The sequence below is a fragment of the Hevea brasiliensis genome, chromosome 14, assembly GCF_030052815.1.
Source record: "Hevea brasiliensis isolate MT/VB/25A 57/8 chromosome 14, ASM3005281v1, whole genome shotgun sequence".
NCBI classification, from domain to species: Eukaryota; Viridiplantae; Streptophyta; class Magnoliopsida; order Malpighiales; family Euphorbiaceae; genus Hevea; species Hevea brasiliensis.
In genome coordinates, this window is record NC_079506.1 from 87,259,731 (window position 1) to 87,287,218 (window position 27,488).

At 34.5% G+C, this 27,488-nt stretch overlaps 1 non-coding gene and 1 pseudogene across 1 annotated transcript; both read right to left on the reverse strand.

Annotated features, from left to right (window-relative positions):
- Nucleotides 1-3,161: 3,161 nt before the first annotated feature.
- Nucleotides 3,162-3,269, reverse strand: LOC131173499 (small nucleolar RNA R71). The gene has a single exon (XR_009143815.1). It is a non-coding gene; the product is annotated as a small nucleolar RNA R71 (small nucleolar RNA).
- A 9,683-nt stretch (nucleotides 3,270-12,952) lies between these two features.
- Nucleotides 12,953-16,247, reverse strand: LOC110666983 (putative receptor-like protein kinase At3g47110; annotated as a pseudogene).
- Nucleotides 16,248-27,488: the final 11,241 nt, after the last annotated feature.

The following is a 27,488-nucleotide window of genomic DNA, read 5'->3' on the forward strand; positions in this document are numbered from 1 at the left end:
ATACTTGCCCATAGTATAGACAGAGTCTTCCATTTTTCTCTACATTAGACCTGGCCAAAGGTTGATTCAGAATTGAAATTGGACCAGTTTAATCCAAAACCGAAGCCAAACAAAATCGAATTGAACAAAAACATCTTTGAATTGGATCAAAATTAACTGGTTTGGTTCCAGGCAAAACAGAATTAAAACAAAAAAGAAAAATTTTAAAAATATCAAATTGAAACCAAATTCAATCAAAATCTTTGGGGAGTCCTGCGATTTGGATTCGCCAAAACTTTGAATCAACGCCTGCCTGCTCTAATATTGTCTTTTTCAAGACTAGGCCTGAGAGAATGTGGACTTGGGAGTCACTCTCCCATCTTTGAGATGTTGGGCTTCCACTCTCTTTAGGCTCCAGCTTTAATGTCAAAATGGCTAACGTTGATTTTAAATCGGCCTCCATTTTTGCCCATGGTTTTGCCACATTCCCACCTGATGTGAAACAACACATTCCTGCACTCTCCCATGTGAGATGAGAAAATCTTACTCTCAAACTAGTAATTCATTTCCAAGAAATTTGTTTTCACTTCCTTTTCTAAAGGGAATGAAATTTTTGCTTTCACCAACAACATAATCATAACACAAGAAATAATACACTTGGTGACAGTTATTGATTTACACATTCTGATTTTTAAATTTAGTTGAAAGAAACGTTAGAAAAGCCTCGCAGACAGTTCACGAGGTAGAACTTGAGGTTTATCTGCTGAAAATTGATGTTCATATAACACTTATTCTTGAAATTCAGTGAGATCCAAAAGTTAAGTGATGCATACATCTTGCATAGTCATTTAAGTTTAATTTCATAGCCATTTTACTTGATTATTAATTACTTTTAGCTAATTTCATTAGTCATTTAGATAGTTTTTCATAATTGCCACATTTTGGATTAATTTGTAAATTTTACTTTGTTTTGTAGGAAAAATGGTGTTTTTGAAGGACTAAAAAGAAAATTTTTCTTTTGAGGAATGATTTCTGCAGCCAAATATGTCAAAAACAAGTTTCAAAGTTGAAGTATGCATTAACCAAATTGCGTATAACTTGCCGCATAAGTTATGCAGATCTGCATAAGGAGAAGAAACACTGTTCCAATACCTGCCGAATTGTGCATAAGTTGCCGCATAACTTATGCAGATTCGTGCCTCCCTTATGCAGCCTCATAGAATTGTGCATAACTTATGCGCTTGGTCATGCAGTTTCGCATAAGAGAGCCAGAAACTAGCTGAAAACTGCATGAGGGACTGCATAACTTATGCAGTCCACTTATGCAACCCTACAAAGACTTCATTAATGAGCTGGCAGAAGATTCCCTCAGAAAATCTCACCTCAAACACACCATTTTAGGGCTCCATGTCAAAAAAAGTTATAAATAGCCCCATATCCCATTTTAGAAAAGGAGGAAAAAAAAGAGAGGAAGAAAAGGGAAAGGAGAGGGCAGCAGCTGAAGAGTCACAATTGTCTCCCACACCATTTCCAACCAGATTTGGAGATTTCTTTTTTTTTCTTACATTTTTCCTACCTTTCTAGTATTGGGTTTCTTGTTTCTTAGCTTAGATTAAATCTTTATTTTCACATAAACTCAGAATATCTTGTAAATATTATGGATAGTGAGTAGTTTTAAATAGATTCTGGAGTAAGGTATGTAATATTTGAGATATTTTGTGGATTTTGATTGGGTAATCCATATTTTGTGGTCTTAATGAGTTTTATTCATTTCTTGTGTGCTTAATGACATGCTTAGTGTAGGATCCCATTAAGTGATGTTCTTAATCCATGGTTGAGGCACCGAAATGAGAAGGCCTTGTGATAGATAATCAAGAAATTGGACTTAATTAACTTAGATCTAGAAATAGACTAAGGATTAAGAGGATTCACAGATTAATTAAAGAACCTATTGGGTCTTAATTAACTCTAACTCCACGAAAGTAGGATTAGATTGATTAAGGCACTCTTTGTCTCACTCGAAAGGGTATTCAAAGGATTTAAGAATTAATCTCCTTAAAACCCGTAAGTTCCGCAAGATTGGATAACCAATTTAAAATCCCAAAATAACTTAAATATGAAACCCCGAACTCCAGAATCACCTTTTTATCATTGTTAATTTCCAATTGAATTTAATTGCTTGCCATTTTAAATTTTGCCATATTTGAATTTGCTTATTTTAATTTGATGCAAATTTAGTTAAATCATTACATAGTTGAATAGATTATTAATTTTGCACATATAGATTTCATACTCCAATACCCATCAATTTATTGCTTTAATTTCAAAAATAGTTCGATTTAGTCAACTTTTATATAAAAAATTCAATCATTAACACAACTCCTCGTGAGAACGATATCTTTTCTATATTACTTATACGACCCGTGCACTTGCGGTTGGGCCACATCAAGTTTTTGGCACCGTTGCTGGGGAGTTGTTTGTTTAAGATTGAATTCTTGATTATTTTAGTTATTTATAGTTTTATCTTTGTTATCTTTTCATTTTGTGTTTGTTTGTTCTTTTTCAGGTACTTTTAATCTTTTATGAGAAGTGCTAGAAGCACAAGTGACACATCCTTATTGTTTAATCCTGAAATTGAGAAATTTTGTAAAGCCAACAAGAAAGAAACCAGAAAAAGAAAAGAAGCTTTGAGAGAAACTGAAATTGAAGCAGACATGGCTGATGAAAGAATTAGAATTGGTGGCGGTAATGCTGGAAATAATCGAAACAATGAAAATGTAGCCCAAGGTGAAGAAGTTGTAAATGCTAATGTGCCTAGGGGAAGTATGATGGATCATGCTTTTCCTCGTTTTGATGACTTGAGAGAAAAGTATAGCAAGACCAAGAATTGATGCAAATAGTTACAAGATGGATTTTGGAGTTCTTCAAATGATTCAAAATTCTCAATTTAGGGGATATCCTTATGAAAATCCACACACACATCTAAAGAAGTTTGCTATAATTTGTGACATGCAAAAGCAACCAGGAGTATCTGATGATGCAGCAAGATTGAAGCTATTCCCATTCTCTTTGAAAGATAGAGCATTGGATTGGCTTGATTCTTTACCTCACAACTCCATTACAAATTGGGAGCAACTCACTGATGCATTTCTTGCACAATATTTTCCACCTGGAAAAACTCAAGAGTTGAGGAATCAAATGACAGCTTTTAGACCAAGAGAAGATGAAACTCTCTATGAATCATGGATGAGATGGAAGGAATTAGAGAGACAATGCCCACATCATGCCATTCCGAAATGGATGATAAACCAGAATTTTTACACCAATGTTACTCCTGCAATCAGAGGGATTATTGATGCTCAAAGAGGAGGAGAATTTATTATGAAGCATGAAGATGAAGCTTATGAGCTATTGGAGAAAATTGCAAAGAATACTCATCTTTGGAGTAGTACAAGAGGACCAACTCCAACTCAAAAGAGGCAAGCTGCTGGAATGTATGACCTTGATCCATTCAACATGATTAATGCAAAGTTTGATGCACTTACAAATGTTTTGGCTAAGAAGATGGAAGATTTAAGTATGTTGGTTAGTTCATCATCATCATTTGGAAGTTCACAACAAGTTGCTTATGCAGAAGGAACAACCAGCTGTGGAGTAGACTATGGAGAGCAAGCTGCATATGTTGGTAATTATGGAAACAAACAAATGGGGAATCCTTACTCTCAAACTTATAATCCAACTTGGAGGAATCATCCCAACTTTTCATGGGGAAATCAGCAAAGTCAAGTTCCAAATCAGAATTTTCAACCACAACAGCAACAAGGAATCCCATATCAGCAAAATAGGCAACCATTGCCTAATTTTCAGCAAAGAAACATGAATCCTGCACCTCCACCAAAATAGCAAGAACAAAGTTCCACCACAGAAGCTTTATTACAACAGATTCTTGCTAACCAAACTAAGCATGATGAAGAGATGAGAGAGATGAAAGCAAGGCTAGAACAGATGCAAACACATAACAGAATGCTGGAAAATCAGATTGCACAACAAGCATCTTCCTCAGGTACCAAGTTTTTTGGAAAACTTCCAAGTCAACCAGAAAACTCAAGAGAGCAGTGTCAAGCTATTAATTTAAGAAGTGGGAAAGTTGTAAATAATGAGAAGAGTGAAAAAAATGAGAAAAGTGAAAATAGTGAGAAGAGAGAAAATGAGAAAGAAACTGATAAGAGTGAAAAACAAGAAAGTGAGAAAGAAAGTGCAGAAAAATGTAAAGAGAAAATTGAAGAGAAGGAAGAGAAGTATATACCTCCAGAGCCTTACAAGCCACAACTTCCCTTTCCACAAAGATTTCAAAAAGTCAAGCTTGATAAGCAATTTGGAAAGTTCTTAGAGGTTTTGAAGAAGCTATACATAAATGTGCCTTTTATTGATGCTCTTTCCCAAATGCCTTTTTATGCAAAATTCTTAAAAGAAATTCTCTCAAACAAGAGGAAACTTGAAGACAATGAAACTGTAGCTTTGACAGAAGAATGCAGTGCTATCCTCCAAAGGAAACTTCCTCCAAAGCTCAAGGATCCAGGGAGTTTTTCAATTCCATGCCACATTGGGGAATCATGTTCTACAAAAGCTTTATGTGATTTAGGGGCTAGTGTTAGCCTTATGCCCCTCTCCATTTATGAGAAGGTCAATATGGGAGATCTTAAGCCAACCCACATTTCTCTTCAGTTAGCTGACAGATCAATTAAGTATCCTGAAGGGATTTTGGAGAATGTGCCTCTGAAGGTTGGGAAGTTCTATATACCTGTTGAATTTGTCATCTTAGACATGGAAGAGGATTCTAATATCCCAATCATCTTGGGAAGACCCTTTCTAGCTACAGCAGGAGCATTGATTGATGTTAAGGGAGAAAAATTGACTCTTAGAGTTGGTGAAGATCAATTGGTTGTCAATATTAATAACACTATGAAGAAGCATCATTCTGAAGCTGATACTTGCTTGAGAATTGATATCATTGATGAGCTGGTTGAAGAACATTTCAGAAAGAGATATTCGGAAGATCCACTTGAAAATTGCTTGGTTCATGGAGGAGGCATAGTCTATGACAACCCTCATGTGACTGCATATGCTCAACATTTAGAGGGAAGTCCACCATTCATTTCTGCTCCAGTTTTTCAACTCACACAAAAGGAAAAAGTCGAAGCTAAGCAACCATCATTCAAGGAAGAAGATGCACCTAAGGTAGAACTTAAGCAACTTCCTTCTCAGCTCAGGTATGAATTTCTTGGCACTAATAACACTTATCCAGTAATTGTAAATGCAAATTTAAGTACCTTAGAGGCTGATAAGTTGTTAAGAGTGTTGAGGCAATTTAGAAAAGTTTTAGGATATACCATAGATGACATTAAGGGAATAAGCCCACACTTTTGCATACACAGAATTATTTTGGAAGAAAATTGTAAGCCATCTATTGAACATCAGAGGAGGTTGAACCCAAATATGAAAGAAGTTGTTAAAAAGGAAATTTTGAAGTTGCTTGATGCAGGGATCATATATCCTATCTCAGACAGTACTTGGGTGAGTCCAGTACTAGTTGGCGAATGTGCATAGATTACAGAAAATTAAATATTGCCACTAGAAAAGATCATTTTCCACTTCCCTTCATTGATCAAATGTTAGAAAGACTGGCTAGGCATTCTTATTTTTGCTATTTAGATGGATACTCAGGCTTTTTTCAAATCCCTATCCATCCAAATGATCAAGAGAAAACTACTTTTACTTGTCCATATGGAACCTTTGCTTATAGGAGGATGCCATTTGGGTTGTGTAATGCACCAGCCACTTTTCAAAGGTGCATGATGGCAATCTTCTCAGATTTCATTGAAGATATAATGGAGGTTTTTATGGATGACTTTTCTGTTTATGGATCTTTATTTGACATATGCTTGGCTAACCTTTCTAAAGTTTTGCAGCGATGTGCAGATACTAACCTTGTGTTAAACTGGGAAAAGTGTCATTTCATGGTTCAGGAAGGGATAGTGCTTGGACATTTGGTGTCTAACAGAGGAATAGAGGTTGATAAAGCCAAGGTTGAAGTGATAGAGAAGATGGCTCCTCCTACCAATGTCAAGGGAATTCGAAGTTTTCTAGGACATGTCAGGTTCTACAGACGCTTTATCAAGGATTTTTCTAAAATAGCCAAACCTTTGTCTAATTTGTTAAGTCATGACATACCATTTGTATTTGACCAAGAGTGTTTGGATGCCTTTTGCAGGTTGAAGCAAGCTCTTATCACTGCACCAATCATGCAACCGCCCGATTGGAGCCTACCTTTTGAAATTATGTGTGATGCTAGCAATTATGCAATTGGAGCTATTCTTGGTCAAAGAAATGACAAAAAGGCTTATGCTATTTATTATGCTAGTAGAACACTGGATGAGGCTCAAACAAATTATGCAACAACTGAAAAGGAATTTTTAGCAATTGTCTTTGCATTAGAAAAGTTCAGACCTTACATTATTGACTCAAAGGTGGTTATATTTTCAGATCATGCTGCTATCAGGTATTTACTCCGTAAAAAGGAGGCTAAACCTAGGCTCATTAGATGGATTCTGATGCTACAAGAGTTTTATTTGGAGATTAGAGATAAGAAGGGAGTTGAAAATGTAGTTGCGGATAATCTTAGTAGGTTAAAATTGGATGATGAAGAAATGGATGAAGTCCCTATTGATGAGTTTTTCTTGGATGAACAACTTTTCTCTCTTGTTAAACTACCTTGGTATGCAGACTTGGTGAATTATCTATCTTGTGGAGTTTTACCTCTAGGAATGACATAGCAACAAAAGAAAAAGTTTTTTCATGAGGCAAAATTTTATAGATGGGATGATCCTTTACTCTTTAGGAGATGTTGTGATGGTTTAATAAGAAGATGTATTCCTGATGAGGAGACACAGAGTGTCTTCCTTGAATGATGGTTGCTTAGCTTCGACTTTTTCCTTCTGTGTGAGTTGAAAAACTGGAGCAGAAATGAATGGTGGACTTCCCTCTAAATGTTGAGCATATGCAGTCACATGAGGGTTGTCATAGTCCCCGGCAACGGTGCCAAAAACTTGATGTGGCCCAACCGCAAGTGCACGGGTCGTATAAATAATATAGAAAAGATATCATTCCCACGAGGAGTTGTGTTAATGATTGAATTTTTGATATAAAAGTTGACTAAATTGAACTATTTTTGAAATTAAAGCAATAAATTGATGGGTATTGGAGTATGAAATCTATATGTACAAAATTAATAATCTATTCAACTATGTAATGATTTAACTAAATTTGCATCAAATTAAAATAAGCAAATTTAAATATGGCAAAATTTAAAATGGCAAGCAATTAAATTCAATTGGAAATTAACAATGATAAAAAGGCGATTCCGGAGTTCGGGATTTCATATTTAAGCTATTTTGGGATTTTAAATTGGTTATCTAATCTTATGAAACTTATGGGTTTTAAGGAGATTAATTCTTAAATCCTTTGAATACCCTTTTCGAGTGAGACAAAGAGTGCCTTAATCAATCTAATCCTACTTTCGTGGAGTTAGAGTTAATCAAGACCCATTAAGTTCCTTAATTAATCTGTAAATCCTCTTAATCCTTAGTCTATTTCTAGATCTAAGTTAATTAAGTCCAATTTCTTGATTATCTATCACAAGGCCTTCTCCTTTCGGTGCCTCAACCATGGATTAAGAACATCACTTAATGGGATCCTACATTAAGCATGTCATTAAGCACACAAGAAATGAATAAAACTCATTAAGACCACAAAATATGGATTACCCAATCAAAATCCACAAAATATCTCAAATATTACATCCCTTACTCCAGAATCTATTTAAAACTACTCACTATCCATAATATTTACAAGATATTTTGAGTTTATATGGAAATAAAGCTTTAATCTAAGCTAAGAAACAAGAAACCTAATACTAGAAAGGTAGGAAAAATGTAAGAAAAGAAAGAAATCTCCAAATCTGGTTGGAAATAGTGTGGAAGACAATTGTGACTCTTCAGCTGCTGCCCTCTCCTTTCCCTTTTCTTCCTCTCTTTTTTTTTCCTCCTTTTCTAAAATGGGACATGGGGCTATTTATAACTTTTTCTGACATGGAGCCCTAAAATGGTGTGTTTAAGGTGAGATTTTCTGAGGGAATCTTCTGCCAGCTCATTAATGAAGTCTTTGTGGGGTTGCATAAGTGGACTGCATAAGTTATGCAGTCCCTCATGCAGTTTTCGACTGGTTTCTGGCTCTCTTATGCGAAACTGCATGACTAAGCGCATAAGTTATGCACAATTCTGTGAGGCTGCATAAGGGAGGCACGAATCTGCATAAGTTATGCGGCAACTTATGCACAATTCGGCAGGTATTGGAACAGTGTTTCTTCTCCTTATGCAGATCTGCATATCTTATGTGGCAAGTTATGCGCAATTTGGCCAATGCATATTTCAACTTTGAAACTTGTTTTTGACATCTTTAGCTGTAGAAATCACTCCTCAATGGAAAAATTTCTTTTTAGTCCTTCAAAAATACCATTTTTCCTACAAAATAAAGTAAAAATTACAAATTAATCCAAAATTGACAATTATGAAAAACTAACTAAATAACTAATGAAATTAGCTAAAAGTGACTAATAATCAAATAAAATGGCTATGAAATTAAACTTAAATGACTATGCAAAATGTATGCATCAAATACCCCCAAACTCAAGCTTTTGCTTGTCCTCAAGCAAACTTAAAAATGTAATGCAATTCTTAGGGGTGCCTTATCCAAAGAGCTATGAAAATCTCCTATTAAAGTAACTTAACACACCTTTAGCCATACCATCAATCCATATACCCATCCTTCAAAATGCAAAGAATCTAATGCTTATCCAAGCTTTCACCGCTTAGCCATCAAGTCTATTATCATTCAAAATTCCAAAACCAACCAATCAAAAGAGAAAGTCATCCTCAAAAGGAATTCTAGGACAATAAATAGTCAAAGTGTCTCTATATAGAATGATGGAATTGAATGAATGGATAATTTTCCAATCCCATAGGCAAATTCCCTACTCCTATCTCCACTAATGTAGCAAGTACTATCAAGAGATCAAAGGTCTTTTTAGGGATGTAATGGGGCCATGGGGTTCAAAAATGAGGCTAAGAAGAAAAATGGGTAAAAAGGATTCAAAGCATGAGAATATTTTCAATCTTGACAACATAAGGTAAACTTCTTATTTTATTATATTTTTTTTTCTTTTTCTATTTTTTTTTATATATATATGGAGGAGAGAAATACACAATGAGAATTGTCAAGTGCTAGCATAGTTTACAAAACACATAAAAATAGAGGGACATTTTACCCTCCTTATGCACCTATTCTGGACAGCACTTTATTCTGCATAACCTGTGCAGCTTCTTATGCATCCCCATTATCTCTTGAATTCTCATCTGCTCTATACCAGGTAACTCATTCTTTTTGCTCTTAAATTTCACAATTCCTGGTAATTCCTGTTTACTTTGAGTTTTGATAATGCACTACTTGAGACATTGAGGACAATGTCTAATTTTGAGTTTGGGGGTGCACATTTTGATTTTTGCTGCATTTTTCATATTTTGAGTATAAGAACATCTCATCCCATTCCATTTACATATATTGTAAATATTTTACATATACATTCATACATACATATACATAATACATTCACACACATATTATACATCACTTAGAAATTGTACACATTGCACACAAATAGACTTCCTCCATTTAGTTAATGCATTGCTCATTTTTAGGAATCATGCATCATGCATTAAAATCTTTTGCCAAATCCCTTGAGTATTGAAAAGCTGCCTATGAGAGTGATTTGACTTACCTTTAGTTGGGTTTGTAGATTGAAAGTTTCCTAAGAGGTGCAAGGTTTTGAAGTATTTATCCCTTGCCTATATCTTCTTAGCCAAAAAGCCACCCAACTAGTCCTTTAGAGATTGGAATGTTTAGAGGGAGTTATTGGATATAAGGTAGTCAAATGATGTCTCACCAATCCTAGAACAAATTTTCTAAACCTTTCAAGGCGAAATACCAACTTGTACTTGAAAAGAGAAATGATTAGGCATTCTTTGATTTAAACCTTCTCATTTTAAACTCTTTGGCCCTTTTCCTAATTAAAATTGACCCTTGCAAACCCCTTTGAGCCTTTTTATCCCTAATTTTTCTTGAAATCCTTATTGCTACCTAGCCAATGAACCAAACACTCCAACCCTTTTCATGAGGATAATTGAATATTAGGTACACTTTATAAAAAAATAAAATAAAAAAAAAAGAAAAAAAGAAAAGAAAAAAAAATACAATAAAAGGGAGAAGAAATGCTTGTCATCTTGTAAAAGTGCTAGTATATGTACTTTTCATTATTGTCATTCAAATTGAAAGAAATCCACCCAACGTATTAAAAGGAATGAGTTTGGGGGTGGCATTTTTAGGGACAATCATCAAAAGAAAACGCAAGATACAAGTTTAAAGTATCAAAATGTCCCTCCATTTTTATGTGTTTTGTAAACTATACTAACACTTGACAATTCTCATTGTGTATTTCTCTCCTCCATATATATATATATATAAAAAAAAAAGAGAAAAAGAAAAAAATATAATAAAATAAGAAGTGTACCTTATGTTGTCAAGATTGGAAATATTCTCATGCTTTGAATCCTTTTTACCCATTTTTCTTCTTAGCCTCATTTTGAACCCCATAGCCCCATTACATCCCTAAAAAGACCTTTGATCTCTTGATAGTACTTGCTACATTAGTGGAGATAGGAGTAGGGAATTTGCCTATGGGATTGGAAAACTATCCATTCATTCATTTAATTCCATCATTCTATATAGAGACACTTTGACTATTGATTGTCCTAGAATTCCTTTTGAGCATGACTTTCTCTTGTGATTGGTTGGTTTTGGAATTTTGAATGATAATTGACTTGATGGCTAAGCGGTGAAAGCTTGGATAAGCATTAGATTCTTTGCATTTTGAAGGATGGGTATATGGATTATTGGTATGGCTAAAGGTGTGTTAAGTTACTTTAATAGGTGATTTTCATAGCTCTTTGGATAAGGCACCCCTAGGAATTGCATTACATTTTTAAGTTTGCTTGAGGACAAGCAAAAGCTTGAGTTTGGGGGTATTTGATGCATACATCTTGCATAGTCATTTAGGTTTAATTTCATAGCCATTTTACTTGATTATTAATTACTTTTAGCTAATTTCATTAGTCATTTAGATAGTTTTTCATAATTGCCACATTTTGGATTAATTTGTAAATTTTACTTTGTTTTGTAGGAAAAATGGTGTTTTTGAAGGACTAAAAAGAAATTTTACTTTTGAGGAATGATTTCTGCAGCCAAAGATGTCAAAAACAAGTTTCAAAGTTGAAGTATGCATTAACCAAATTGCGCATAACTTGCTGCATAAGTTATGCAGATCTGCATAAGGAGAAGAAACACTGTTCCAATACCTGCCGAATTGTGCATAAGTTGCCGCATAACTTATGCAGATTCGTGCCTCCCTTATGCAGCCTCATAGAATTGTGCATAACTTATGCGCTTGGTCATGCAGTTTCGTATAAGAGAGCCAGAAACCAGCCGAAAACTGCATGAGGGACTGCATAACTCATGCAGTCCACTTATGTAACCCCACAAAGACTTCATTAATGAGCTGGCAGAAGATTCCCTCAGAAAATCTCACCTCAAACACACCATTTTAGGGCTCCATGTCAGAAAAAGTTATAAATAGCCCCATATCCCATTTTAGAAAAGGAGGAAAAAAAAGAGAGGAAGAAAAGGGAAAGGAGAGGGCAGCAGCTGAAGAGTCACAATTGTCTCCCACACAATTTCCAACCAGATTTGGATATTTCTTTCTTTTCTTACATTTTTCCTACCTTTCTAGTATTGGGTTTCTTGTTTCTTAGCTTAGATTAAAGCTTTATTTCCATATAAACTCAGAATATCTTGTAAATATTATGGATAGTGAGTAGTTTTAAATAGATTCTGGAGTAAGGTATGTAATATTTGAGACATTTTGTGGATTTTGATTGGGTAATCCATATTTTGTGGTCTTAATGAGTTTTATTCATTTCTTGTGTGCTTAATGACATGCTTAGTGTAGGATCCCATTAAGTAATGTTCTTAATCCATGGTTGAGGCACCGAAAGGAGAAGGCCTTGTGATAGATAATCAAGAAATTGGACTTAATTAACTTAGATCTAGAAATAGACTAAGGATTAAGAGGATTCACAGATTAATTAAAGAACCTAATGGGTCTTAATTAACTCTAACTCCACGAAAGTAGGATTAGATTGATTAAGGCACTCTTTGTCTCACTCGAAAGGGTATTCAAAGGATTTAAGAATTAATCTCCTTAAAACCCGTAAGTTCCACAAGATTGGATAACCAATTTAAAATCCCAAAATAGCTTAAATATGAAATTCCGAACTTCGGAATCGCCTTTTTATCATTGTTAATTTCCAATTGAATTTAATTGCTTGCCATTTTAAATTTTGCCATATTTGAATTTACTTATTTTAATTTGATGCAAATTTAGTTAAATCATTACATAGTTGAATAGATTATTAATTTTGCACATATAGATTTCATACTCCAATACCCATCAATTTATTGCTTTAATTTCAAAAATAGTTCGATTTAGTCAACTTTTATATCAAAAATTCAATCATTAACACAACTCTTCGTGGGAACGATATCTTTTCTATATTACTTGTACGACTCGTGCACTTGCGGTTGGGCCACATCATTGAGTTTGGTGGGGGCCTAGATGCTTGAATGCCACAACATATTCCTCTGCAATATCCAAATGATCAAAGTAATCTTTGGGCTAAGCAAATATGAAGATAGGATAGGATTCATCAATCAGCATGTGTGCGAAAAAAAAAAAAAAAACCTCATACTTAATTTTGGTTTACAATTTGCCGTTCTCTGTGAGCACTTGCATGAAGGAAAGACTCTGTGATAATGTTTAATTTTCTTGTGACATCAGTCATATTCATTCTATCTCCTGGTAGTTTTGCCGAGCATGCGAGTCCTATTTTAAGGACTGATACAACACATTTTTGCACATTACTTCCCTGTAATTTCATATTTTCAACATTGACATTATTTTCTTGGATTTCTGTTTGACCATCATCGCTCTCATTTTCATTGTCTTCAACAAATTCTTCTGCTCCCACTTCTCCTGTTGCAATAAGCTTAGGATCTAGAACCTGCATTACTTGTCCCAGTAGCTTAGACCTAACAAAGTTGTGGAGATTCAAGCCATCTGTGAACACTTTATCAATTGGTCTCCGTCCTGTGATAATCTCCAACAAAATTATTCCAAAGCTATACACATCCCCATATGTTGTTGGCTCGCCACCTATTCCATATTCTGCAAGGCAAACACGCGCAATTCCATTCTTATTAGATACATGACTAATGTAGTTATTTGATAAATAAAAGTATAGAAGATTTTTACCTGGAGGCACATAGCCGATTGTTCCCCTTATCCCAATGGAGCTAGTTTGGTCCTGAGAAGAGTTGCTTGAGGTTTTGGAAAGAAGCCTTGCTAATCCGAAATCTCCAACATGAGCAGTCATGTCATCGTCAAGCAGAATATTGCTTGGCTTCAGATCGCAGTGAATGATTGGTGTTTCACAAAGGTCATGAAGGTAATGCAATGCAGATGACAAATCCATGGCGACCCGAAACCTTTGAAGAAGGTTTAAATTCCTTGGCTGGCTACTACTATCTTCATTTGGATGCAACCACATTTCTAAACTTCCATTCACCATGAAATCAAGCACAAAAGCTTTGAAGCCATTGCCTTTAAAATCAATGCTTGAGCAGTATGTCAAGATCTTCACCAGATTTCAAGATTCGATGTTCCGCAATGCTCTGCACTCAGCAATGAAGCTTTTGGATGCTCCATGTTGATGAAGGTTGAGTACCTTCACAGCAACTATCCTTTCACCATGTAGATCAAGACTTCCTCTATATACAGAGCCAAAACTACCTTGTCCAATTAAGTTTTCTGAAGAGAATCCCTGAGTTGCTTGGTGAAGCTCCTTATAGGAAATTCGAAGGAGCTTATCCAAACAAAAGGGACTGGATGATGGATTTTTTCTTGATTTTCGCCAGCACAAAACCCTTAAAGATGTTATCGCCATGGAAAGCACAATTGAACTGATAACTGTTGCAAGGATAATGGCAAGAGGAGAATTTTTGTGTTTCTTTCGCTTGATGGGGCATGCTGGCAGCTGCAGTTCTGGGATATCTCCACAAAGATTTTTGTTTCCAACAAGTGAAACTGCCGTTGTATTGCTGAACACTCCTTCTCTTGGTACTTCACCCTCAAGATTATTGAAGGAAAGATTCACATATTGCAAAAAGGGGAGCTTCTGTAGCTCCTTCGGAATGTTTCCCGACAAATTGTTTCTTGAAAGGTCTAGATGTTGGAGACCTCTCAATGAAGCCAAGGTTGAGGGAATTGATCCTTGGAGAAAGTTGCCCTGCATGTTAAGGTTTTCCAGCATCAAGCAATCCCCTATTGTCTCAGGAATTTCCCCATACAGTTTGTTTTGTGACACGTCCAGCGCATTAATATTTTTCAGTTTATGGATTTCTTGGGGTAGGGGACCTGTCAATGTATTGTGTGATAAGTTGAGAATTGTTGATAAAGAGGAAAGACCAATGATCTCCGGGGGTATGAAGCCAATAAGGAAATTGTTTGAAATATCTAGAGCTTGCAGGTTTTGGCAGTTTGCAATACTACTTGTTATGTTTCCTTGTAATTTGTTTTCACCTAAATGTAGTTCATATAGCTGGCTGAGGTTGCCTAAGGATGGCGGGATTTGTCCAGATAATAGGTTGGTATGCAAATACAGTTTTTGCAACTTTCTAAGCTTCCCAAAAGAAATTGGTATGGTACCAGAAAAATGGTTTTCCTCCAAGCCTAATGCATACAAATTCACAAGATTCCTAATCTCCGATGGAAGTCTTCCAGATATTCGATTGCCTCCAGCCCCTAATAGGCTCAGTTTGGTTGACAAATTGGCTATGGCTGCAGGTAATACACCGCCAAAATTATTTTTAGCAAAAGATAGAATTTCTAGATTGCTGCAATTTGACAAAGATGTTATAAAACTCAAATCTTGACTTGTGTTACTGCCCAGAAAATTGAATTCGAAATTCACCTGCTGCAGATCCCTTAAATCTCCAAAATTGTTTGGAGCTTGTCCTGTGAAAAAGTTGCCAGAGATGTCAAATATTTCAAGCTGAGAAGCATTGGTGAATGAACTTGGAATAGTTCCATAAAACTGGTTTCCACCAATGTAGAAATCTTGCAGATTTCGAAGAGTGAGGCCTATGTTCGCTGGAAGACTCCCTTTCAACTGATTATCTGGCACCGAAAAGACATTGATAGATGAGATATTGTACAGGGCGCCAGGGATTGTACCTATTAGATTATTTACTCCAACCGAGAAGAAAGTTAAGCCTGTCAATTGCACCAACTTGTTTGGAATATTTCCAGCCAGATTATTGACAGCTACAGATAAATGTTTAAAGGACGAAAGGTTTCCAAATGAATGTGGGATCTCTCCAGTGAGATTATTTCCGTAGAGGTCAAGTGACACAAGCTTTTTCAAAGAGCCAAGTTCATCGAGAATTTTACCCACAAATCTATTTCTAGCCAATATCAGGATTCGGAGCTCTGAGCTGTAGGTGATGTTGAGTGGAATTTCACCTCTCAAGCTGTTATCTGTCAGGTTCAGGTGTCTCAGTCGGGACAAGCGGCCAACTTCTTGAGGAATTTCACCATGGAAGCTGTTGTTGCGAAGATTGAGGAACCTTAAGAAGGTGAGGTTCCCTATAAACGGAGAAATGGTTCCAGACAAGCTCAGCCCGTACAGATTTAGAGATGTAACTCTGTGGTGTTTTCGGCCACAAGTAATCCCCTGCCATTTGCAGAAGTTGACAGAATCATTCCAGGAGCTGATGACGTCATGTGGATCATTGCCTATCTTGGATTTGAATTCCAGGAGTGCCAGTCGATCAGTTTCATTTCCCAAATTCCTGAGACAATCGGTAGGTGGTTGCAAGCATAGTAAACTTGTACAGAATAACACAATGACCTGAAAATGATGGATTGAAGGCCAAAGGGTCGTTAAGCGTGTAATTCGAAGTTCCATTTCTATTGGGTTTATGCAAATTCATGTGCTTACTGGGTGAACCGGTATTCTTTTGTAGTATATATATTAGTTTTAATATCCTTAATTTTTAAATAATTATTTTATATGTAAATATAAATATTTTAGTCTCTGTCGTGGGCTTTGCCTAGTTTAATTAGCATTTTCAAGGATAAATAAGTTATTAAGAAAACGCTAATATACTACAATAAATTATTTTAGTAAATCGGAAAAGGCCATTTTGCTTGGTGTTACAAAGTATAGCATTGGTCAATTGCACCTATTGCTTGGAAATTCTAGATATATGTTTGTGGAAATATTCATATACATTTATTTTTTTTTATAAATTTAAAACATATTTTATATTTAATTGATTTTCAGATATCTCACTACAAATTTATAATTAAAACTAAAGTTTAAAAATTAATTACAAAAATAAAACTAAAATAATATTTTTGAATAAAGGTGGAAAATTTTGACACAACTTGGTACATAGTGAAAAAAGTTTGATTTTAATATAAATTGGTTTAAATTATAAACGGCTCAATCCATTTATAGCATGCTAAAAATAAAAATTTAATTAGGTATTTACTTAATTTGATAAGACATATAATGGACTAATAGATTAAACTATTTTGTTTTAATATATTTAAAACTATTGTGATGCATTTTATATAATAAAAATACAATTTTACATTTAATATCCTACAATTTATATTTTTTTAAAATTTTTATGGCATACTTGATACTAAAACAAAATATGATTTCTTATCAATATCATAATTATCTCTAAAAAATAATTATATTAAATAAACGAGTTATTGCATGTCTTATTAAATTAAGTGAGAATACTTAATTTAACTCTTATTTTTAATGTGTCGTAAATGAATTAGCCCGTTTATGACCCAAATTTATTTGTACTGCATCATAATTTATTTAGTTTCGATTCTTATAAATAATTTTAGAATGTAAATTTTAATTAAAAAGTTTTTAATATAATATTTGAAATTCAATAAATATAAAAATATATTTTAAAATTATAAAAAAATGTATATAATTAGTTTATATATATATATATATATATATATATATATATATATATATATATATATATAGACACACACACACACCCTTGGTGCATGTTGTTTGCGGATGATATAGTTTTAATAGATAAGACGCGAAAAAGAGTCAATAGAAAACTAGAGTTTTGAATAAATACTCTAGAGTCAAAGGCTTTAAGTTCAGTAGAACGAAGGCAGAATACATGCATTGCTAGTTCAATGAAGGCCGAACTGGTGATAGGGAAGGAGTTAGTTTGGATGGAGTGGTATTGCCCTAAAGTAAACTTTAAATATCTTAGCTCAATCCTTCAAGTAGATGGGCGATGTGATGAGAATGTTAGTCATAGAATTAAAGCTGGATGGTTGAAGTGGAGACATGCCACGAGAGTTTAATGTGATCGTAAGATTCCCAATAAGTTAAAAGGAAAATTTTACCGTACAGTCATACGACCGACCATGTTATATGGTAGTGAGTATTGGGCAATGAAGGAGTTGTATGTGTCTAAGATAAGGTGGCTGAGTGGCCATACTATATTAGATAAAGTCCGTAATGATAGTATTAGAAAAAAGGTAGGAGTGGTGCTAATTGAGGATAAGTTAAGAGAAGGGAGATTGAGATGGTTTGGTCAAATGAAGTGTATATATACGGAGGCTCCAGTTAGAAAAGTAGAGCACATTGGATTAGAGGATAGAAAGAAAAAAAGGAGTAGATCTAAAGTGACTTGGAGGAGAGTAGTACAACATGACCTAGAAGTATAATATATTTCTGAGGATTTAATCCAAAATCGTTTAGAGTGAGCAAGAAAATCCATATAGCTGACCCCAATAAATTTTTGGGATAAAGGCTTAGTTTAGTTGAGTTGAAACTAAATAATAACAATAATAATAAGGCCTATTTAGGCCTAGGCTCATTCACCCCAGTAGTTAGCCTAAACGGCCTAATGTCAGCAACCAGGCAACTGATATCCATCCACAGGAGACTGTCAGAAGTCAGAACGGCACTGCCATCTTCTTCAAACCACGCCGGCCACCGCTTTGTTCTTGTTCTGAGTTCAACCAAAAACCATGCAACCATTTTTCTTGTTGGATGAGTAGAAGAGCAAATTTGGGAATTGCAAATTGCTTATTAGCTACAAGATTTTGATGTTTCAATCATAAGAACAGAGGTTAGAGCCAACTAATTAGGCAAAAAATACCATTTCAATGTGCATATTTTTTGAATTGATGGGATTCACTGCTGAATGGCTTCATCAAAGTCTGGAGAATTTTTTAAACTCTTTATTGAAAATTTTATCCTCTCTTATACTTTCTATAATCTGTTGCCATTGCATCTATGTGATGTCAAATTTACTTTCATTTTCTTGATTTCTTCTTGCAATGATTTTCATCAAATTATAGAATAAGCACCCTCTGTTATCTAGTTCAAGTCAATTTACCTAAGAATCAATACAACCAAAGGAAAAGAGACATGTGAGAAGTGAAACCAAACCATAAAATTTTATACTTTTTGAGTGCTAAAACTGAAAATAGAATTCTATATCAATTTGTGAGTTGCTAGGTTCCAGTAGATACTAATGCCATTATTGCACTGGAGTCCATCAATAAAAATAACGTTGTTTGAAAATGGATGCAAGCATTTACGATAAAGGGAAAATGTTTGAAGAAACTAAAAAGTGATGACTTGAGTAGCAGATGCATACAAACAACACAATCATATAAGAAAACCTTAATCAAGCTGAAGAGTGATATTTATATAGGGGAAAACACCTTGCTCCTGGAATTCAGTGAGATGAACAATTTCAGCTTAATGGGGCCCAGATGCTTGAATAATGCCCAAGCCTATGCCTCTGCAATTCAATGCAAATCAAAGTAGTCTCTAGACCATAATCAAATATGAAGATAGTCAAGATGAGCTTATATTAGAATGTATTTAAAAGTAAATAAATAAATAAATTCACTTATTAGTAGGTTATAATTTGTTGGTTTCCATAAGTCATTGCGCAAGGGAATGCTCTGTGATGACATTTAGTGTTCCTATGACTTCCCTTGTACTCATTGACCTCCTGCTTAACTTCTGTTATTTATTATGGCTATTTCCCCTATTTCTTCTGCTGCAATAAGCCTAGGATCCTGAACCTGCATCACTTATCCAGGAAGCTTATCTCTAATAAAGTTGTGGAGATCTAAACCATCTAAGAATAATTCATTAGTTGGTCTTTGTCCTATGAAAGTCTCCCAAAAAATGATTCAAAGCTGCACACATCTTCATATGTTGTTGCCTCACTGCCAATTCTGTATTCTGCAATACATAAATCTTCAATTCTATATTATAGTTGCAATTAAGAAACATATAGTAGAGATGAGAACTTACATCTTAACTGACTACTTCTACTTATTTCATTCACTCTTCAAAATAGAGATTTGGTAATGAAAGATTTAATTCCAATCCTTACAGATGCCTCTTCTATTAAAAGTCACCAACCTAATTATGTCTCTAACTCCAGGGATAAGCCTTCTTCCTCTAAAAAGCAACTGGACCTATTTTTCCTTGTTTTAAAAAAATTCAATAAAATACTTGATATGTCGTAATCTTAAACTTGAATCTCACAAATTACAATCTCCTCCCCAATTGTGCAGCTTCAATCTTCATTAGAACTGTTGGTGCTTTTAGAAAAGAGCTTTGCTAAGCCAAAATCGCCAACATGAGCAGTCATGACATTGTCAAAGAATATTGCTTGGTTTCAATTCACAATGAATGATTGGTATTTTACAATGTTCATGAATATAATGCAATGCAAAAGACACATCAATGGAAATACATAGCCTCCGAAGATAGTTAAAATATGAAAATGTTAAATAGTATTACTGAAATCGGCTTTATAGTATTATGGTCCATCTGGCTATGTAGGAATAAGCTTATTTTCGAGGATATTAATGCAGATGCTGAGAACTTGCTTTTCCCTATTTTCCAAAGGACATCACTTTGGTTAAAGGCTTCCATTCCCAGCTTCCCGTTTACTAGTCAGGACCTTTTCTTATCTATAGATGGCATTAAATCCTTCTCGTTGGTCAGACCTAAGCGCTCAAGTTTTCTTTGGCAACCTCCAACTGGCACTTGTTTAAAATGGAATGTAGATGCATCTGCGCATGGTAAACCTCTTCCTGCTGGCATTGGTGGAGTTCTAAATGTAACACCCCTAATTGCATAGCCTGGTATATTGCACTGTTCCGGTGACCGGTGTTGGTCCGGACAATTAAGGGGATAGAACCACACTCAAGACAACTAGAGAAGCTATAAACACAAATAATTAGTAATGTCCAATTAGTTAAGTATAAACAAGAAAAATAGAACATAAGAAGTTAAACGAGCTGAGAGTCATAGCGATGGGTGACCTTCTCGGGAAGGACTGCGAAGTCATTTTAAACTCAAATTTCGATCCGTAAAATGTGACGTTGCGGTCCTTAGGACCATTACGAACACAGTGGAAAAGAGAAAATCACAAAAAAGAATTGTTAAGTCAGTCAAATAATTAGGTCAGGGAGCTGGAAGAAATATTGAATTATTTGCAAATCGGGATGAACCGGCGAGGGGTAATTTGGTCAATTGACCCCGAGAGCTGACTCCTGACCTAACTGTCCAATAAAATCAGAGAAATAAAAATTTTTGAATCAAGGATTAGATTAAAGAACTAATGAAAAATTTAAGAAAATTAAAAAGGAAAAGAAAAAGGTTTATTGCATCATGTGGATGACATCATTGTGATGTCAAAAATCAATTTTAATTTCCCAACTTTTTTTACCAAGTCAAATACATAAAATTTCACTTAAAATACCTAAAAAATTAGAAGGAAAAGTCATTTCTTCTTCCCTAAAAAAATTCAGCCGGCTCCCATTCTTTTTTCTTTCTTTTTCTTTTCAATTTCCTCCATTAATGGTCATTTAAGCTTCTTAAACCCTATTATTTCTTCACAAAATTCATACTCACCAAAGTAAGGTCTTGCTCTTTGGCTTTGATAGAGAGATTTGAAATAAGAAGGATCAAAAAGAAGTGAAGATTTGGAATTACAAATTCTGCTCAACAAGTAAGTCCCTCTTTCTAACTTAATTTGAGTAAAATGCATAGAAATGAGCTTGAATAAGTAGCAAATTACATAGAAACTCAAGAAATCACTCATGTATGAAGCTTTATGATAGTTGGTCAGCATGAAATTAATTAGGGTTTGATAGAAATTGTTAGAATTAAAGAGGTACTCATGCTTGATTGAGTAAGTAAGTGAGACTTGTACACTTAGAATTCATGAATTGAGGAAATTGAGGAATTAGGGTTCTTGACCCTTAGGGTTTTGGGAGAAAATTTAAGAAATTGGTAAATGATGTTTTTGACTTAATTTAAGGAAAGAAATGACCATTTGTGACCTAATTAAGTGTGTTAGAAGTGTTTGAATCAAAGTCAAATTTGAATTGGGTATGCACCATGACCAAAAGTCAACTTTGAGGGACCAAAAATGAAATTTTACAAGTCCAATTGATATGGGACCAATTGGGGATGAAAATAGGCACTAAATGACACAATTTTCATTTAGGAAGCCTGCCCAAAAAGTGACTAAAACCTAGTGAACAAAGTGGCCGAAGTCGGAAAATCGCAGGCTGCCTCTGCACAAACTGACCAAATGAATAGTGTTTATTCATTTGGTCATAACTCGAGCTAGGCAGGTCAAAATGACCTGAAATTTTACCAGGGGTTAGATGAGATATAGATCTAAAACTTTCATGAAGAACACCAACCCAAATTATGCCATTAACCCAATCAAATTACTGAGCAAAGTTGGTGACCTGAATCTGCAGAACTGCAGATTGCCATATGAACAGTAAAGTTTCAATGGCTATAACTCTCTCTAGAAAACTCCGATTTAGGCGATTCTTAAACCGATGGAAACCTAAGACATATTATAACATTTCATATGAAGAAAATTAGACCAAATTATGGACTTAACTTGATCAAATTACTGAATGAAGTTGGATCAACAAATCTGCAGAACCAAATTCTGCAGCATGAACAGTAATAGTAATTTGCTTATAACTTGAGCTACAAAACTCCAATTGGGGTGATTCAAAAAGGAGAATAAACTTAAGACAATAAGGAACATTTTCTATGAAGAAAGTTTTACCAAATTCCAACAGTAAACTGACCAATGAAACAGTACAATTAAGGACACCAAAACTGAAAATTTGACAATTTTGCCTAAAAGACCTAAGTTTTGAGAAAATGACCAAAACCAACAAGTTTGGTGACCAAAATGTGGTATGTGGTTAAAGTTGGAATTTCCATACCTATTAAGCCTTAGAAAGTCAATAATTTGACTTGAATAGTGCAGTGAATAGTAACCCGAAACACAAAATTTCAAGAACGTCGAATTTAGCACGTTAGAGCTAAGTAAAAGTGAAGTTAAATTTATTTTTGGATTTATGCTAAGTTATGGTATTGAAACACTGTAAAATTGTGTGTTTCAGTTGAAAAGAATACTGGGAAAGAACCTGAGGAACCGAGTCAAGGCCAAGAGGCGACTCGCTTGAGGTTTGTGCACAACATCACTATGCTTTAAAAATTCATTGATTAAATGAATGAAATATGCATTTTACTGTTGCTTTGAATTGTTGAAAGTATTGTGACCTTATTTATGATATTTTGATTTAAATTGTAAAAGTTACTGTGTATATTTGAAATGACAATGTTTAGCAAATTGTTAAGATAAGTTTTGAAACCACGGTGTCATGACCATATATTTGAACACCTCACTAGCATGACTAGTGGGGGTAATTAGTTTCGAATTTTGATTCCTTCTCTGGAGAAGTGTTGAGGTGTGCCAGTAGAAGAGGATGTGAATGGATATCCATATATTTGAGCTAGCTAGCCTTGTGATGTGATATCTCTTTAGCCTCTGGCTATTGAGATTCTATTTGTTTCGAATGGCATGATCTAACTGTGGGTTTTATGAAATGTATTTTGATACTTCGAAATGAACTTGGTTTGCATTAAAATCTCATGATTCATGTTTTGTGTTTAATGCTCATGTTTAGTCAAATTTTTGAATAAATGTGATTTATATTTTGAATAAGATTATTTTAATATGTTGTGCACCACTGAGTCCTAATACTCAGCGATAGCTTCTATTCTTTGTCGCAGAGATCTGAGAGACTAGAGGAGCAGCGTGATCGAGTCTTGAGGTGTGAGGAACTATCAGCTTGAAGTCATCGGGTATAATTTATACCCTAATTGTAAATATTTCTTTTGATGTATATATTGCACATAAATGTATGGACATGTAAAAAAATGGGTCTTGAGCAGTTTGTATAAAATTTGTATAAAGTTGTAATATATATTGTAGTTTGAAATTCTCTTAATGTAAATTTTGTAATGATGTATCTAAATTGTTTTGTTTTTAATGAAATATGAATGGAACTATTTTATTTAATTTGAATGAAATGGATTGCTAGTATTTTGATGATCATTGGATAATGGATTTGAAATTTGAAAGTTGATAAATGTGTTGAGAAATTGATTGAGATTGAGTATGAAATTGAAGCAGTTGTTGAGAAAAATTTTTAGAAGTGCTTTTTACAGGTATTTGAAGAACTGTTTTCTCAAAATACAAAGGAAACTCTATCAAAATTTTTATAAAATTTGCGTAAAAATAAAATGAGACAAAAATATTAACTAGTTTTAATTTTAACTAAATATTTTAAATACTTATTAGAAAATGCTCACCACTTATCAAAAATAAGAAAATTGTTTTAAAATCCCTTGTAGGGTACTTAATGAGTTATCGGTAGGTGAAGTTCGGTAGTTCATTAGGTATTCTACGGGATCATGTTATGCCTTACAGAGGGGTAAGGTGTGACACTAAAAAATTCAGACGGTTCCTTTCTCTGTTTGTTCTCTTGTCCTTGTGGTGTAAAAGACTCCAATGATGCAGAAGTTGTAGCTATCCTCAATGCCCTACAACTATCTTTGGATCACCCTTTCATTGCAAGATCGGATTTGATCGTGGAATCTGATTCATCAAATGCCAGCAACTGGATATCCTCACCCTCTGATGAAAGGCCGTGGCATCTCTTAAATGAGTTCAATTCCATTGATAATTTAAGATCTCATATCAACAATGTGTCTTTTTCTCACATTTTTTGTGAAAGAAATTCAATTGCAGATTTTTTAGTAAAAAAGGGTGTGGAGAGGAATCTGGATTTCATTGCTTGGCTCTAATTTTGCTCTAATCCATGTTTTGGGTTTCAGCTAGCTGGTTTTTGCATTTATCTCTAGCCAAGCTCCTTGATGCTAGTTTTGAATGCACTGTGCATCGTGTTGCCAGCTTCTGCTTCCTGCTACTTCGCTCCCTACTCATTTTTTCCTGCTGTTCTAGATGGTTTCAAGTTTGCAAGATTCTGTTTATTTTGAAATTTGAGCTTTTTAGTTTTTTTCTTTGGGCTTTCTAGTTTGTTTTACTAGTTTCTGTTTATTTGTTTTTAGAAATTTCTACTTAGGTTGTATTCCTCCCTAAGGGATTTTTTCATCACCTTACCGTTATTTTGTTTTCTAGGAGATTTCAATTTGGTAGTTTTTTCCCTCTAAATTAATATTACAAATATCTTATAAAAAAAAAGAATTGACATTGTTTTTCAAGTTTGAGTTTCGGTCAGAGGTAAAGGAAAAAAAAATACATATTTGTTGAAAAATTGAGGCTTATGCTCTAGTACCATGTAAAAGAACTAAAAAAAATTACAAAAAAGCTGGAGTTGTTTTCAAAAAATATACAACATAAATGTTAGAATTATAACTCAAAATTCTAGTGAGATTTGGAGAGACCTTTTCCTAATTTGAGTAGGAGAAATATTACTCAATAGAATAGAGGAATATTTCCTATATAAAGTAGAAATTTTATTTTAGTGTTATTTCTAAATTGAGTAGGACTCCAAATTAGATTAGGATTGAGGGAATTAACACTATAAATAAGAGAATGGTGGAAAAGGATATTTGGCTTTCAGCCCATGGAGTGAGACTGTCACCCATTGTAGAGAGGGGACTTGCTAATTGCTGCAGATTTGGCTCTACCCATTGGTGAGGGGCTTTTGCCCATTACGGTGGAGAGAGGTTTTGGCCTAAGGTGGAGAAAGGACATAGAATTCAAGAAGGAAAAATTCTTGTTCATTGATGAGAGGGCTCTTGCCCATGTAGTTGAAAACACCCTTTGCGGTATAGTAGTTAAAATAGTAAATATATTGGGTCATGTCTAGGAGAGACTGAGAGGGACTAACTAATATATTTACTATGAGTAGTTTGATATAGTATGAGTTTTCTAGGGTGTAATTGGATTTATGGGTAGTATAGTTTGAGCTTGTAATTTATGATTTATTATTTGAAAATAGTGGAAGATGGCATGCCCGTAGATGTAGCCCTATGTTGAGAGGATGAACTACATAAATATTAGTGTTTTGTGTGTTTGCTTTGTTTCTTTGCAGTTTACACGCTTCCGCAGTGCACAACAAATTGGTATCAGAGCATGGGGATGATCTTGGTGAGTTTGGTTAAAGGTAGAACTATTGCGACATGTAGAAAGTCACACATGCAACAATGGTGATGGTGGAGAGTTGAATTTAAGGTGGAGCTCTTGATGCAAGATCAAGATGGTTGATAGCGCAAAAATTTTTTGAAGAAAAAAGCAAGTTACACCCAAGATGAAGATTGAAGATTAGAGATTTGAAGGATTCAAGCTCAAGCATGGAGATTTGATGATTTGATGACACCCAAGAATTTGAGGTATGCAATGGTTGATGGATTTTGAGTCAAGGTGGAGATTGTTAGAATTATGACTCAAAATTTTAGTGAGATTTAGAGAGACCTTTTCCTAATTTGAATAGGAGAAATATTCCTGAATAGAGCATTGCTGAGATGAATAAGAAGGGGCTGGTGGAAAATATGCTTGAAATTTCTTGTGATGCTCAAGTTTGTGAGATTTGTCAGTAGGATAAGCAAACAAAGCTAACATTTCAAACTAATCAAGCATGGAGAGCCAACCAGAAACTTCAGCTCATCCACACTGATGTGTGTAGCCCAATGAAAACCAAGTCCTTGAATGGCATTGAACATCAACTGACCTTACCATACACCCCACAACAAAATGGAGTGTCTGAAAGGAAGAATAGGACAATAATGGAGATGGCCAGGTGTCTTTTGATTGAAAAACAAATGCCAAACTAGTTCTGGGCAGAGGCAGTCAATACATTTGTCTATTTATTGAATAGACTACCCACAAAGGCTTTATAAGACAAGACTCCATATGAAGCTTGGTATGACAGCAAACCATCAATACACCATCTCAGAATCTTTTGATGTATATGTTATTATCAAGTACCAAAACCCAAAAGAAGCAAGCTAGACAACAAGGCCCAAAAAGGTTTTTTCATGTGGTATGGTTCATCATCCAAAGGTTACAAGATTTTCTATTTGAGTACAAAAAAAATAATTTTGAGTAGAGATGTGAAGTTTAATGAGGCAGCTGCTTGGGATTGGGAGAAGCAAAAGGATGCTCATACTCCTCTCTATCCAAAAGTGCAACCTTAACTTACAGCAGATGAATTGGTGGATGACTTACCTGTGAAGGGTACCAAAACCTTGTGACATGTTGTGTTCCGCAAGTGCACGGGTCACAGTAGTATAGTTTTAAAAAAAATGATATCGATCCCACAGGGAATTGTGCTTAAATTGGAAATAAAAGTATAAGCTAATTAGAATGACAAAATTTAAAGATATTAAAAATGAAATTTGAAATTAAAATTTGTATTTAAGGAATTTAAACTAAATCAAACAATTAACTAAATTAATTAAACTAGATTACCAAGATTTAAATTGAAATTTGCTATTTATGAAATTTGGAGGAATTAAATCTAAATTCAATAAAAATTAAAGTGATTCTAGAGATTGGATTTTCTATATTGTTTGCATGTGGTTTTATCCCTAATTTAGCCAAACACATGTGAATTGCAATTTTGAGGGAAATCAATTCTTAAATTTTTGAAACCTTTTTCAAGCATCTCAAAGTTGGTTTTCATTAAATCAAACCCTGTTTTCACGGTATTTCAAACCTAACAAAAACCCAATTAATGCTCTAATTGATTTTGGAAAGTCCCCTTAATTCTCTTAGCTTAT